At 38.6% G+C, this 10336-nt stretch overlaps 1 pseudogene; it reads left to right on the forward strand.

Moving 5' to 3' along the window:
- Nucleotides 1-1070: 1070 nt before the first annotated feature.
- On the forward strand, nucleotides 1071-8271 carry LOC143655480 (small ribosomal subunit protein eS17 pseudogene; annotated as a pseudogene).
- Nucleotides 8272-10336: the final 2065 nt, after the last annotated feature.

The raw sequence follows: 10336 nt of genomic DNA on the forward strand, positions 1-10336 counted from the left end.
AAATGTGTATAATTGTATGCCAATGTTCATAGCAGCATTATTCATAATAGCCAAAAGGTAGAAATCACCTGTGTTCATCAACAGGTGAGTGGATGAAAAAGAAAGTAGTATGTACATACGTTGGAATATTCAGCTGCAAATGGGAATGAAATCCTGATACATGTGACAACGTGGAAAAACCTTGACGATGACATGTTCAGTGCAATCAGCTGGAGACAAAAGGACAAATATTGTACTCAAAAACAATTACAATAAGCAAGCTTAGAATCTAGAATATAGGCTCCCAAGGGTGGGGACACTGAATGGGAAGTTGAGGCTTAAAATGCACAGAGTTCCTGTTTGGAAGGATGGCAATGTTTTGGTAATGGACAGTGGTGACGATAGTACAACATTGTGTAGGTAATTAACGCCACTAAATTGTACACTTAAAATGATTAAAATGGCAAGTTTTAGGTTCTATATATAATATATGTTTGCATGCAAGTAAAAAAAACGTTCTGAGAATAGTAGAGAATATACAACATTGTGAGTACTTAATACCATTGAATTGTACACTTAAAAATGGTTAAAATCACTTATTCATACAAAGTTTTCAATAAAAACTTATTGAAAGCTCGCCAGACACTGGGCTGAAAGATGAAACCAAATCTCTACTCAAAGAATTCGCAAGTCATTGGCAGAAAGATATCTCAAAATAATAATAATAATAATAATAATAAGCAAAACTGTAACAAGGGGCTTGTGCTAGAACAGTGGGGCACGATGGAGAGAGGATGCTGGACCTTCTCTGGGGCAAGAGTTTGCCAGGCGGACACTGGAGAGGAGAACATTCCAGGAAGAAAGAAAGGAAGGGGGGGGAGAGAGGAAGAGAGAGAGAGAAAGAAAGAATGGAAGGAAGGAAGGAAGAAAAAGAGAAAGAAAGAAAGAGAGAGAGAGAGAGAGAGAGAAAGAAAGAAAGAAAGAGAAAGAAAGGCCTGTACGAGGACCTGCAGGCGTTTAAAAGCCTTGTGTTTTCTGAGAAGTGAGAATGTTCATGGAGATGAGATCACAAGTGAGTGAAGTAGAAAGCGATGGCCCAGATTCTGAAAGGTCCTTTGTTTGAGGTACGTTCTTGCCTGCAAATTACAGAAGCCACTCCAGCCAATTCAGTAGGAAAGGAACGTATGAAAGATTATTCAAGAGGGAAAGGGGCACTATCTTTAATTATGCTAAGTCAGCAGGTGAAAAGAGACACACCTGAACTCTAATATTAGGGAGCTCCCAGGAGCTGGGGGGTTGGAAGCAGCTGAGCTGCCCAGGACAATGTTCAATATGCAGTAAGCCAGCCCTGGCACCCGGGTGGGTGCTATACGGACCGCTGCTGCTGCAGGGAAAAGCTGGACGTCTCAGCCACCAAATTCAGTGGCATCACCAGCTTCCAAAATGGGCACCTCTAATTAGTACAGCCTATTTCACATGCCTATTGCCAAGTGAAAGGAAACTAGGAAAGTAAACTCTTGGTGCCAACACCGACTGGCTGTGAAACTCTGGGCAAATCATGTAACTTCACTGTAATTCCATCGTCTCATATATAAAATAGCAATGATAATAGCCCCATCCACCTTTAGAGTTGTTATGATACTTAAATGAGATATTAGTTGTAAAACACCTGGTACAGAAAAAGCACTATGTAACTATTTGCTATGAATTTTATCTCTTTGGGAGGTGAAATTCATACAATAAGAAATTATACAAGTAGAGGTGTTCTGAAGAGGCTCAAAAGAATGACAAATATCCATTACACTTTGACTTAGTGCAGGGGAGTAAAACAAATATGAATTTCTCTACTCATTCATTCAGTCAATAAAAATGTCAGTGTCCGTGGGGCTTAAGGTGCAGGTAATACCTTCTCTTTGTATTTCTATAAATCAAATTAAATCCAGATAGAGCCCCACCTTTGAGGGTGAAGTGTTCCCTCCTCCTCCTCCTAGCATTAAATGGGAACCTCAGAAAATTGAGGGTGGGGGTGAGGGTGCTGCTACAGTTCTCTGTGCCCAGGCTTGCAGGGACCACTGAAAAGTGGGAATCTTTGCTGAATGCTTCTTACTCTCAACATCAAGCTTAGTCTCAGGAGGCCTTTACTGAGCTTTATAAGGCCACCTTCTTTGGTGGTCCAACCTCGCTCACAGGCAGCCCTGCTTTCTGAGGGCCCTAGGCTCTAGGTGTGTGGCCCAGGCACAAGGTCATTCTCTTTTTGGAACCGGCACCAACCACCATTTCCCATCAACTCCCTTTCCCCTGGATAATGGATGCGGGGGGCTAGAAAGAAAGGAAAGGAAGGAAAGGAAAAACCAGCTCCCTCTCTGCATCACCCCCATTCAATGTCAGGGCCCCTCTGCAGCTGAGAGGTACTCTGCCCAGCTCCCAAAGAGAGGGTATTGAACTGGATTTTGCAGAGGAAATAGTATCTGAAGCAACCGAATATTCACCTGAAATTCCAGTTTTAATAGCTACGATCGACTAAAAAATTACTGGTTCAGATGAAGCTATGACTAAAATTCTTCTCTATTCAGTTGGGAATGGGATTTGGGTGAGCAAAGCAGTTACTGGAAGAAATAAAGCCTATGTTTATACTTCTTCAGTGGTTTGAATCAGCCAACAACCAGTTTAAGTTGTTAACTACCCCTTGGGGGCAAGGAAAACCCAGATCTTTGGACTCAAAGGCCTAGCTCCCTTCCTGGAAGGACAGGAAATGCAAATTCATTCCTTTTTGGTGAATCCAATTCTGATAGAACAAAACAAAAACCAGTTTTCCTCAATAGGTTATCCTACCCCATGCCTACCCAGTGAAGTCTGGACTTTGTCCTACTAGTAGAGAGAGGTTTAAAGCATTTTGAGTAAAGGATGGCTCCAACTCTGAGTTCAGGACATTCATCCTGGTTCATCTACTTTTTTTAACAAAACTTTTTGTTTGCGGTAACTGTATGTCCATATGCAATCATAAGAAACAAAACAGAAAGGTCCTATGTACCCTTTACTCAGTTACCCCAAAGGTAACATCTTATAAAACTATCGTACTTTATCACAACCAGGACAGTGACACTGGTACAGTCAAAACAGATAAGATCTGTCACACCAGGGTCCCTCATATTGCCCTTTTATGGCAACATCCACTTTCCTTCTGTCCTCAGTCCTTCCTTAACCCCTGGCCACCACTTATCCTTTCTCCATTTCTTCAATTTTGTCATTTCAAGAATTTTATATAAATGGAAGCATACAGATACATATCTCTGCAAGAGGCTTTTTTCACTCAGTGTAGTTCTCTGGAGATTCATCCAGGTGGTTGTGTGTATCAGTGGTTTCTTTTTATCGTTAAGGAGAATTCCATAGTATGAATGTACAATTTGTTTAATCATTTACCCATTGAAGGACATCTGCATGGTTTCCAGTTCAGGGATATTAAGTATAGAGCTGCTATAAATATTCATGCACAGGTTTTTGTGTAAATATAAGTCTTCATTTCTCTGGGATAAGTGCCCAGGATTGCAAATGTTGGGTCATATGGTGGCTGCATGTTTAATTTTATAAAAAAAAAACTGTCAAACTGTTTGCCAGTTGGTTGTAACATTTTACTTTCCCACCAGTAATATATAAACAATCTCTACTCTAGTCCATGTCTCATGTTGCAAATATTTTTTATTTTTGCCATTCTGGGAGATGTGTAATAATAGCTCATTGTGGTTTTAATTTTCATTTCCCTAGTGGGTAATGACGTTGAATATCTTTTCATGTGTTTTCTTAGCATCTGTATATCCTCTTCAGTGAAATGTCTCTTCATGTGTTTTGCCCATTTTCTAATTGGATTGTCTGTTTCTTTTTTACTGTTGCAGGGTTTTTATTTTGTTTATTTGTTTTTTTAGTTTTAATTGCTTTTCTCTTACTGTTGAATTTTGAGAGTTCTTTTTATATTCTAGATATTACTCCTTTATTAGCTATATGGTTTGCAACTATTTTCTTCTACTCTGTAGCTTACCTTTTCATCCTCCAGATGACCTTTCTCAAAGCAAAAGTTTTTTCATTCTGGTGAAGTTCAATTTATCAATGTTTAATTTTATGAATCATGCTTTTGATTTAAAGTCTAAAAAACTCTTTGTATAGCCCAGATTCCAAAGATATTCTACTATGTTTTTTCCTAAAAATCTTATAGTTTTATATTTTGCATTTAATTCTATAATCCGTTTTGTGTTGATATTTATATAAGGTGTGGGACTTAAACTGAGGTTTTTTTTTTTTTTTTTTTTGGCCTATGGTTGTCCAGTTTTTCTAGCACTATTTGTTGAAGAGGCTCTTTCCTCCATTGAATTATTTTTGCAACTTTGTTAAAAATCAAGTGGACATATTTGTATGGGTCCTTTTTCTAAGTTTTATATTCTATTCTGATCTCTGCAATACCTCATGCTCTTGGTTATTATATAGCTATGGGACGGTTGGGTTCTGATGACAACTTGGCCAAGTGATTATGCCCAGCAAGCACTGGCCTGACCATTACTGAAGTATATTTCATGGTTGGCTGATAAACTGGAAGGCTGGTGTATTAAATCACCAGTCAGTTGATTGCATCTGTGTCTGATTACATCTGCACTCAACTAAGTTGCATCTCCCACCAGAGAGGGACTTTTTAAAAGTTTCTGCAGCCTGCAGACCTCTCCTGTGGAGTTTGTCCAGACCCTCCATCAGAGCCGCCAGCTTCACAGTCTACCCTACAGATTTTGAACTCTTCCATTCCTGTGGTTGCATGAGACACCCTTATAAATATCATATTTATAGATTATCTCCTGTTGGCTCTGTTTCTCTAGAGAACCCTGACTAATACAAGCTATATAGTAAGTCTTGGAATCAAGTAAAATGATTTCTCCCATTTATTCTCTTTCAAAATTGTTTTAACTATTCTAGTTCCTTTGCTTTTCCATATTCATTTTAAGGTAATATTGTCTGTATCTATGAATCTACAATGAGAGAGAATCAACATCTTGATTGTACCGAGTCTTCTGATCCATGAATATAGCATGTCTCTTTCTATTTATTTAGCTCTTCTTTGATTTCCTTCAGCAGTGTTGTCTAGTTTCCATCATATAAGTCCATATACGTTTTGTTAGACTTATGCGTATTTAATTTTTCAATTAAATTTAAAAATTTAAATTTAAATTGGTAAATGGCATTGTATTTTAATATTGGTGTCCAGGTATTCATTGATAGTATATAGAATGCAATTAATCTTCACAATGTTTATCTTGAATCCTGTGGCCTTGCTGAACTCATTTATCAGTTTTAGGAGTATATTTTTAAATTTATGGAGACTTCTATGTAGACAACCATGTCATCTGCAATTAGGGACAGTTTTATTTCTTTGTGAGCTGTGTACCTTTTAATTTCCTTTCTTGCTTTATTGCATGGACTAGCCTTTCCAGCACTATATTGAAAAAGAGTGATGAGAATGGGTATATTTGCCTTGTTCCCAGTTTTAGGGTAAGCATTCAGACTTTCCCCCTTTAGTATAATGTAAGCTGTGGATTTTTTAATAGGTGCTCTTTATCAAGTGCAAGTTCCTCTCTATTCTCATTTTTCTGAGTTTTTATTATGAATGGTGTTGAATTTCATCACATGATCTTTCTGCATCAATTGATATGATTATAGGATTTTCCTTCTTTAATCTGTTACTATAGTGGATTATATTGATTGAGTTTTGAATACTGAAGCAGCCTTGCATCCTTGAAATAAACCTCACTTGGTCATGAAGTATAATTCTTTTCATATATTGCTGAATTTAATTTGCTAACATTTTTGTTAAGGCTTTGTGCATCTGTATCATAAGGGGTATTGGTCTGTAGATCTCATTTTTAATTATCTTATCTGGTTTTATTATCATGGGTATATTAGCTTTATAAAATGAATTGGAAAGTGTTCTTCTTGTCTATCTTCTGGGAAAAATTGAATAGAGTTGGTGTTCATTCCTCTTTAAATATTTAGTGTAATTCTCTGATAAAACCATCTGGGCCTGGAGATTGCTTTTTTGGGGGGGGAGGGTTAAATTATGAATTCAATATCCTTAATAGTTACAGGGCTATTCAGATTATCTGTTTCATCTTGGGAAGTTATGTTAATTTTATTGATCCTCACAAAGAACCAGCTGTTTGTTTCATTGATTTTCTCTATTGTTTTTCTGTTTTCAATTTCATTGAAAGCTTATTTCCTTTCTTCTGCTTGGTTTGGGTTTATTTTGCTCTTCCTTTTATAGGTTCTTGAAATGGTGTCTTAGATTACTGATTTGAGACATTTACTCTTTTCTAATGTAAGCATTAATGCCATAAATTTCCCTCTTGACACTGCTTTAGCTGAGTCCCACAAATGTTGGTATGCTGCACTTTCACTTTCATTCAATTCCGTGTGTTTCTTTTAATTTCCCTTGCAACTTTCTTTTTGACCCATGAATTATTTGGAAGTGGGAAAATGTGAAAATAGAGAAAGTAAATAAGAAATTCTAAACTATCAAAGCTATCACCATTTATGAGACATTTCCAAAATAGGGTGTTCCTCCAGACATTCAAAAGGATGTCACAAAGATAGATTTACAGATTCGGCATGAAAGGATGGGTTACCACCCAACATAGAAGAGACGTTTTATAATGATTGATGCCATAGTAATAGATTGATTAGAAGTAACAGAAGCCCATTCAGACTAGTTTGGGGGGAAAAGAAAAATTTTAAAAATTGGGGAAATTATTGGAAAGCTCTATGAGATTCTTATATATTCCCCCCTTCCCTGTGATAGAAAGTGTACTGGGAGACATAGTGGGTTGAAATCTCAAACTTAAGCCATTAAACTAAAGCACTTCCTATTCTCAACTAACTAACTGTCAAATGAATTAACTAATTGTAAGTCTTGTAGCATGCCACTTCTGTCTGCATATCTGTTTCATTCTCTTCTCTGCAGACCAGCTTTCTCTATTTCTCAGTGCATGAGTGAAAAGAAGGGAAATTTCTGGGAGAAAGGATCCAATTGATCCAGCTTGGTTAAAAGTCTATCTGTCATCCAGTCATTTGTGGCAACAGTGAACAGCTTACATCATCCTCTGTATTCTGCTTAAAAAGGTTTGGTAACAAGTTCTCTGAGAAGGGATTTGTGCTGGTTTGAATCTGTTATGTACCCCAGAAAAGCCTTTATTCTTTTAATCCAATTTTGTGGGTGTAGATCTATCACTGGATGAGACCTTTTGATTAGATTGTTTCCATGGAGATGTGACCCTACCAATTCAAGGTGGATCTTAATCCACTTGCAGGAGTTCTTTAAGGAAGAGACATTTTGGAGAGAGCTAAGAGATAAGAGAGAAGGAAAATACCCCCAGATAAACCAGAAGGATGTACAGGAGCTGAAAGAGCCATTTTGAAACCAATCCAAGAGAGAAGGGCCAGTAGACATTGCATGTGCCTTCCCATGTGACAGAGGAACCCTGGATGCCCTTGGCCTTTCTTCAGTGAAGATATCCTCTTGTTGATACCTTAGTTTGCACATTTTTATGGGCTTAGATGCAAATTTGTGAATGCAAATTTGTAGCCTAATAAATACCCTTTGATAAAACCAACCCACGTTTGGTATATTGCATTCCAGGAGTTTAGCAAACTGAGACCGATTTTGGTTTGAGAAGTGGGGTGCTGCTGAGTTTGCAAATATCAAACATATTGGAAAGGCCTTTTAAATGGATAAAGGGAAGATTCTGGAAGAATCATGAGGAGTTTAAAAGGAAAGGCCTAAAATGCTTTGAAGAGACTATTGGTAGAAATATGGATTCTATCTCTTTTGCCCATCATCTTCCAACATGGTGGTATTTGCACCAAAACCATGAAAAAGGCAGCTCGGGTCATAATTGAGAAGTACTGCACACACCTAGGTAATGATTTTCACATGAACAGATGTGTGTGCAAGGAGATTGCCATTGTTCCCAGCAAAAAAGCTCTGTAACAAGATAGCAAGCTATGTCACACATCTGATGAAACAGATTCATACTTTTCACTCATGCACTGAGAAACAGATACCTCCTGTGAGAGGTATCTCCATCAAGCTGCTGGAGGATGAAATTATGTTCCTGAGGTTCCAACACTGGATCAGGAGATCATTGAAGTAGATCCTGACACTTAGGAAATGTTGAAGCTCTTAGAATTTAGCAACCTCTCAACCTGCAGGTCACTCAGCCCACAGTTAGAATAAATTTCAAAACATCATGTGGAGCCATTTGAATTTTTCTGCTATGCTGTAATATTGTCAATAAACCTGAGGACATAAAAAAAAGAAAGAAATATGCACTCTAAAGATACTTCTGAAGAGGCCTTATACAGACATGAAGAATGTGTTATTGCAAACTGGAAGAAAGGTGACCCTTCTTAAAGTGGCAGAGAATTTTGCAAAATTGAGTCCTGATGTTGAATGGAAGGTTAATTTCAAAGTGACAAGCTGGGATACTTAGCTAAAGAGATTTCCAAATGAAATGTGGAAAATTCAGCCTGGCTTCTCCTTGCAACTTATAGTAAAATGCAAGAAGAAAGGGATACAATGAGAACTGAGCTCTTTGGTGCAAAGAAACCAGAAACTGATAGTTTGAAAAATTCTGAGTATTGGAAAGTGAGACCCCAAAGAACAGTGCCTACTGAGAATTTAACCAAACCTGGAACCAGTCAGCCATTTCAGCACAAGCCAGGATTGGAAATGGAGTCATCCAGAAAGGATTTGTGAAAAATCCTATTGTCTGATGGTTGTGACCCCTGCATGCTGCATGGAAAACTGACAAGGTTGTTGTAGGATCTGTATAAATGGAACCACTGCCAGTTTGGACTAAAAGAAAGAGAAAGGGACAGGTTGAAGTAAAAATTACTTCAAAGGCAGAACCATGGAAGCCAATGTCTGGAGTTAAGAAATCTCAGGCCAGGAATGTGGACCCACCCATGCTTCTGGAGAGGGTAAATTTGCCCTGGAGGCAGAGGACAGGCCTTTCACCTTGATGGTCAGAAAGAACTGGTGTCCCAGGTCTCAGAAAGGGTGGAGCACATTCATTGGGGTCTGGGGAGAAGCCTGGCCACCATCCATTGTTCTGAAGGGGTTGAGCATGTGCTCTGGTGATGGCAGAGTCTGGGTGCTGCCCTGATGTTTGAAGATGGTGGATCTGAGAACAAGGTGGTCTCCCCAATGCTTAGATATGTTGAACCCTCATCCAAGCTTTGAGAGAGCAGGACCACTGCATAAGACTTTGATGAGGGTGAGACTTCTGCTCTTTCAAGCCCTGAGGATAAAACATTCTATAAATGTTTCTCAGACATTGAAATTGAATGGAATTTGCCCAACAGGTTTTTGTCTGTTTGGGACCTTTGACTCATGTTTTTCTTCCAAATTCTCCCTATGGAAATGAGAATTTTATCCTATGGCCTTCTCCTTTGTATATTGGAAGAAGATAACTTGTTCTGTGTTTCACAAGTCCAGCACCAGAGGAGAATTTTGCCTTAGGATAGAGCATGCCTGTAGCTGATTTTGATGAGACTCGGTACTAGTGTTTTTTACTTTGTATTGTATTTGAATTGTTACTGAAATGGTTTAAGATTTTTGTGATATTGTGATGGAATGAATATATTTTGTATATTGAAAGAACATGTCTTTTTGAGGTCCAGAGGGTAGAATGTGCTGGTTTGAATCTGTTATGTACCTGCAGAAAAGCCTATGCTCTTTTGATCTGATCTTGTGGGGGCAGACCTATTGTTGGGGGGACCTTTTGATTAGGTTGTTTCCATGAAGATGTGACACTACCCATTCAAGCTGGGTCTTATTCTGCTTGCTGGAGTCCTTTAAGGAAGAGATGTTTTGGAAAGAGCTCAGAGCTAAGAGAGAAAGAAAGTGCTCCAGTAGAAGCCAGAGGGATGCACAGGAGCTGAGAGTGCCACCCTGAAACCAACCCAGGAGAGTAGGGGCAGCAGACATATTGTGTGCCTTACCATGTGACAGAAGAACACTGGATGCAATCGGCCTTTCTTCAGTGAAAGTATCCTCTTGCTGATGTCTTAGTTTGCACATTTTCATGGCCTTAGAACTGTAAATTTGTAACTGAATAAATCCCCTTTGTAAAAGCCAACCCATTTCTGGTACATTGCATTCCAGCAGCTTGAGCAAACTGAAACAGGGTTTTATAAAGAAGAGGCTGTAGGGATGGGATGGAAATGAATGGCAATGCTAACTCTCTGTTATGGGGTGATGTCTGCCATGTTTAGACATGATGAGGTTTACTGGGAGATGTGTATCTTCCCAGATCATGATAAAGGC

This window comes from Tamandua tetradactyla, chromosome 14 (genome assembly GCF_023851605.1).
Source record: "Tamandua tetradactyla isolate mTamTet1 chromosome 14, mTamTet1.pri, whole genome shotgun sequence".
In the NCBI taxonomy this organism is placed as follows: Eukaryota; Metazoa; Chordata; class Mammalia; order Pilosa; family Myrmecophagidae; genus Tamandua; species Tamandua tetradactyla.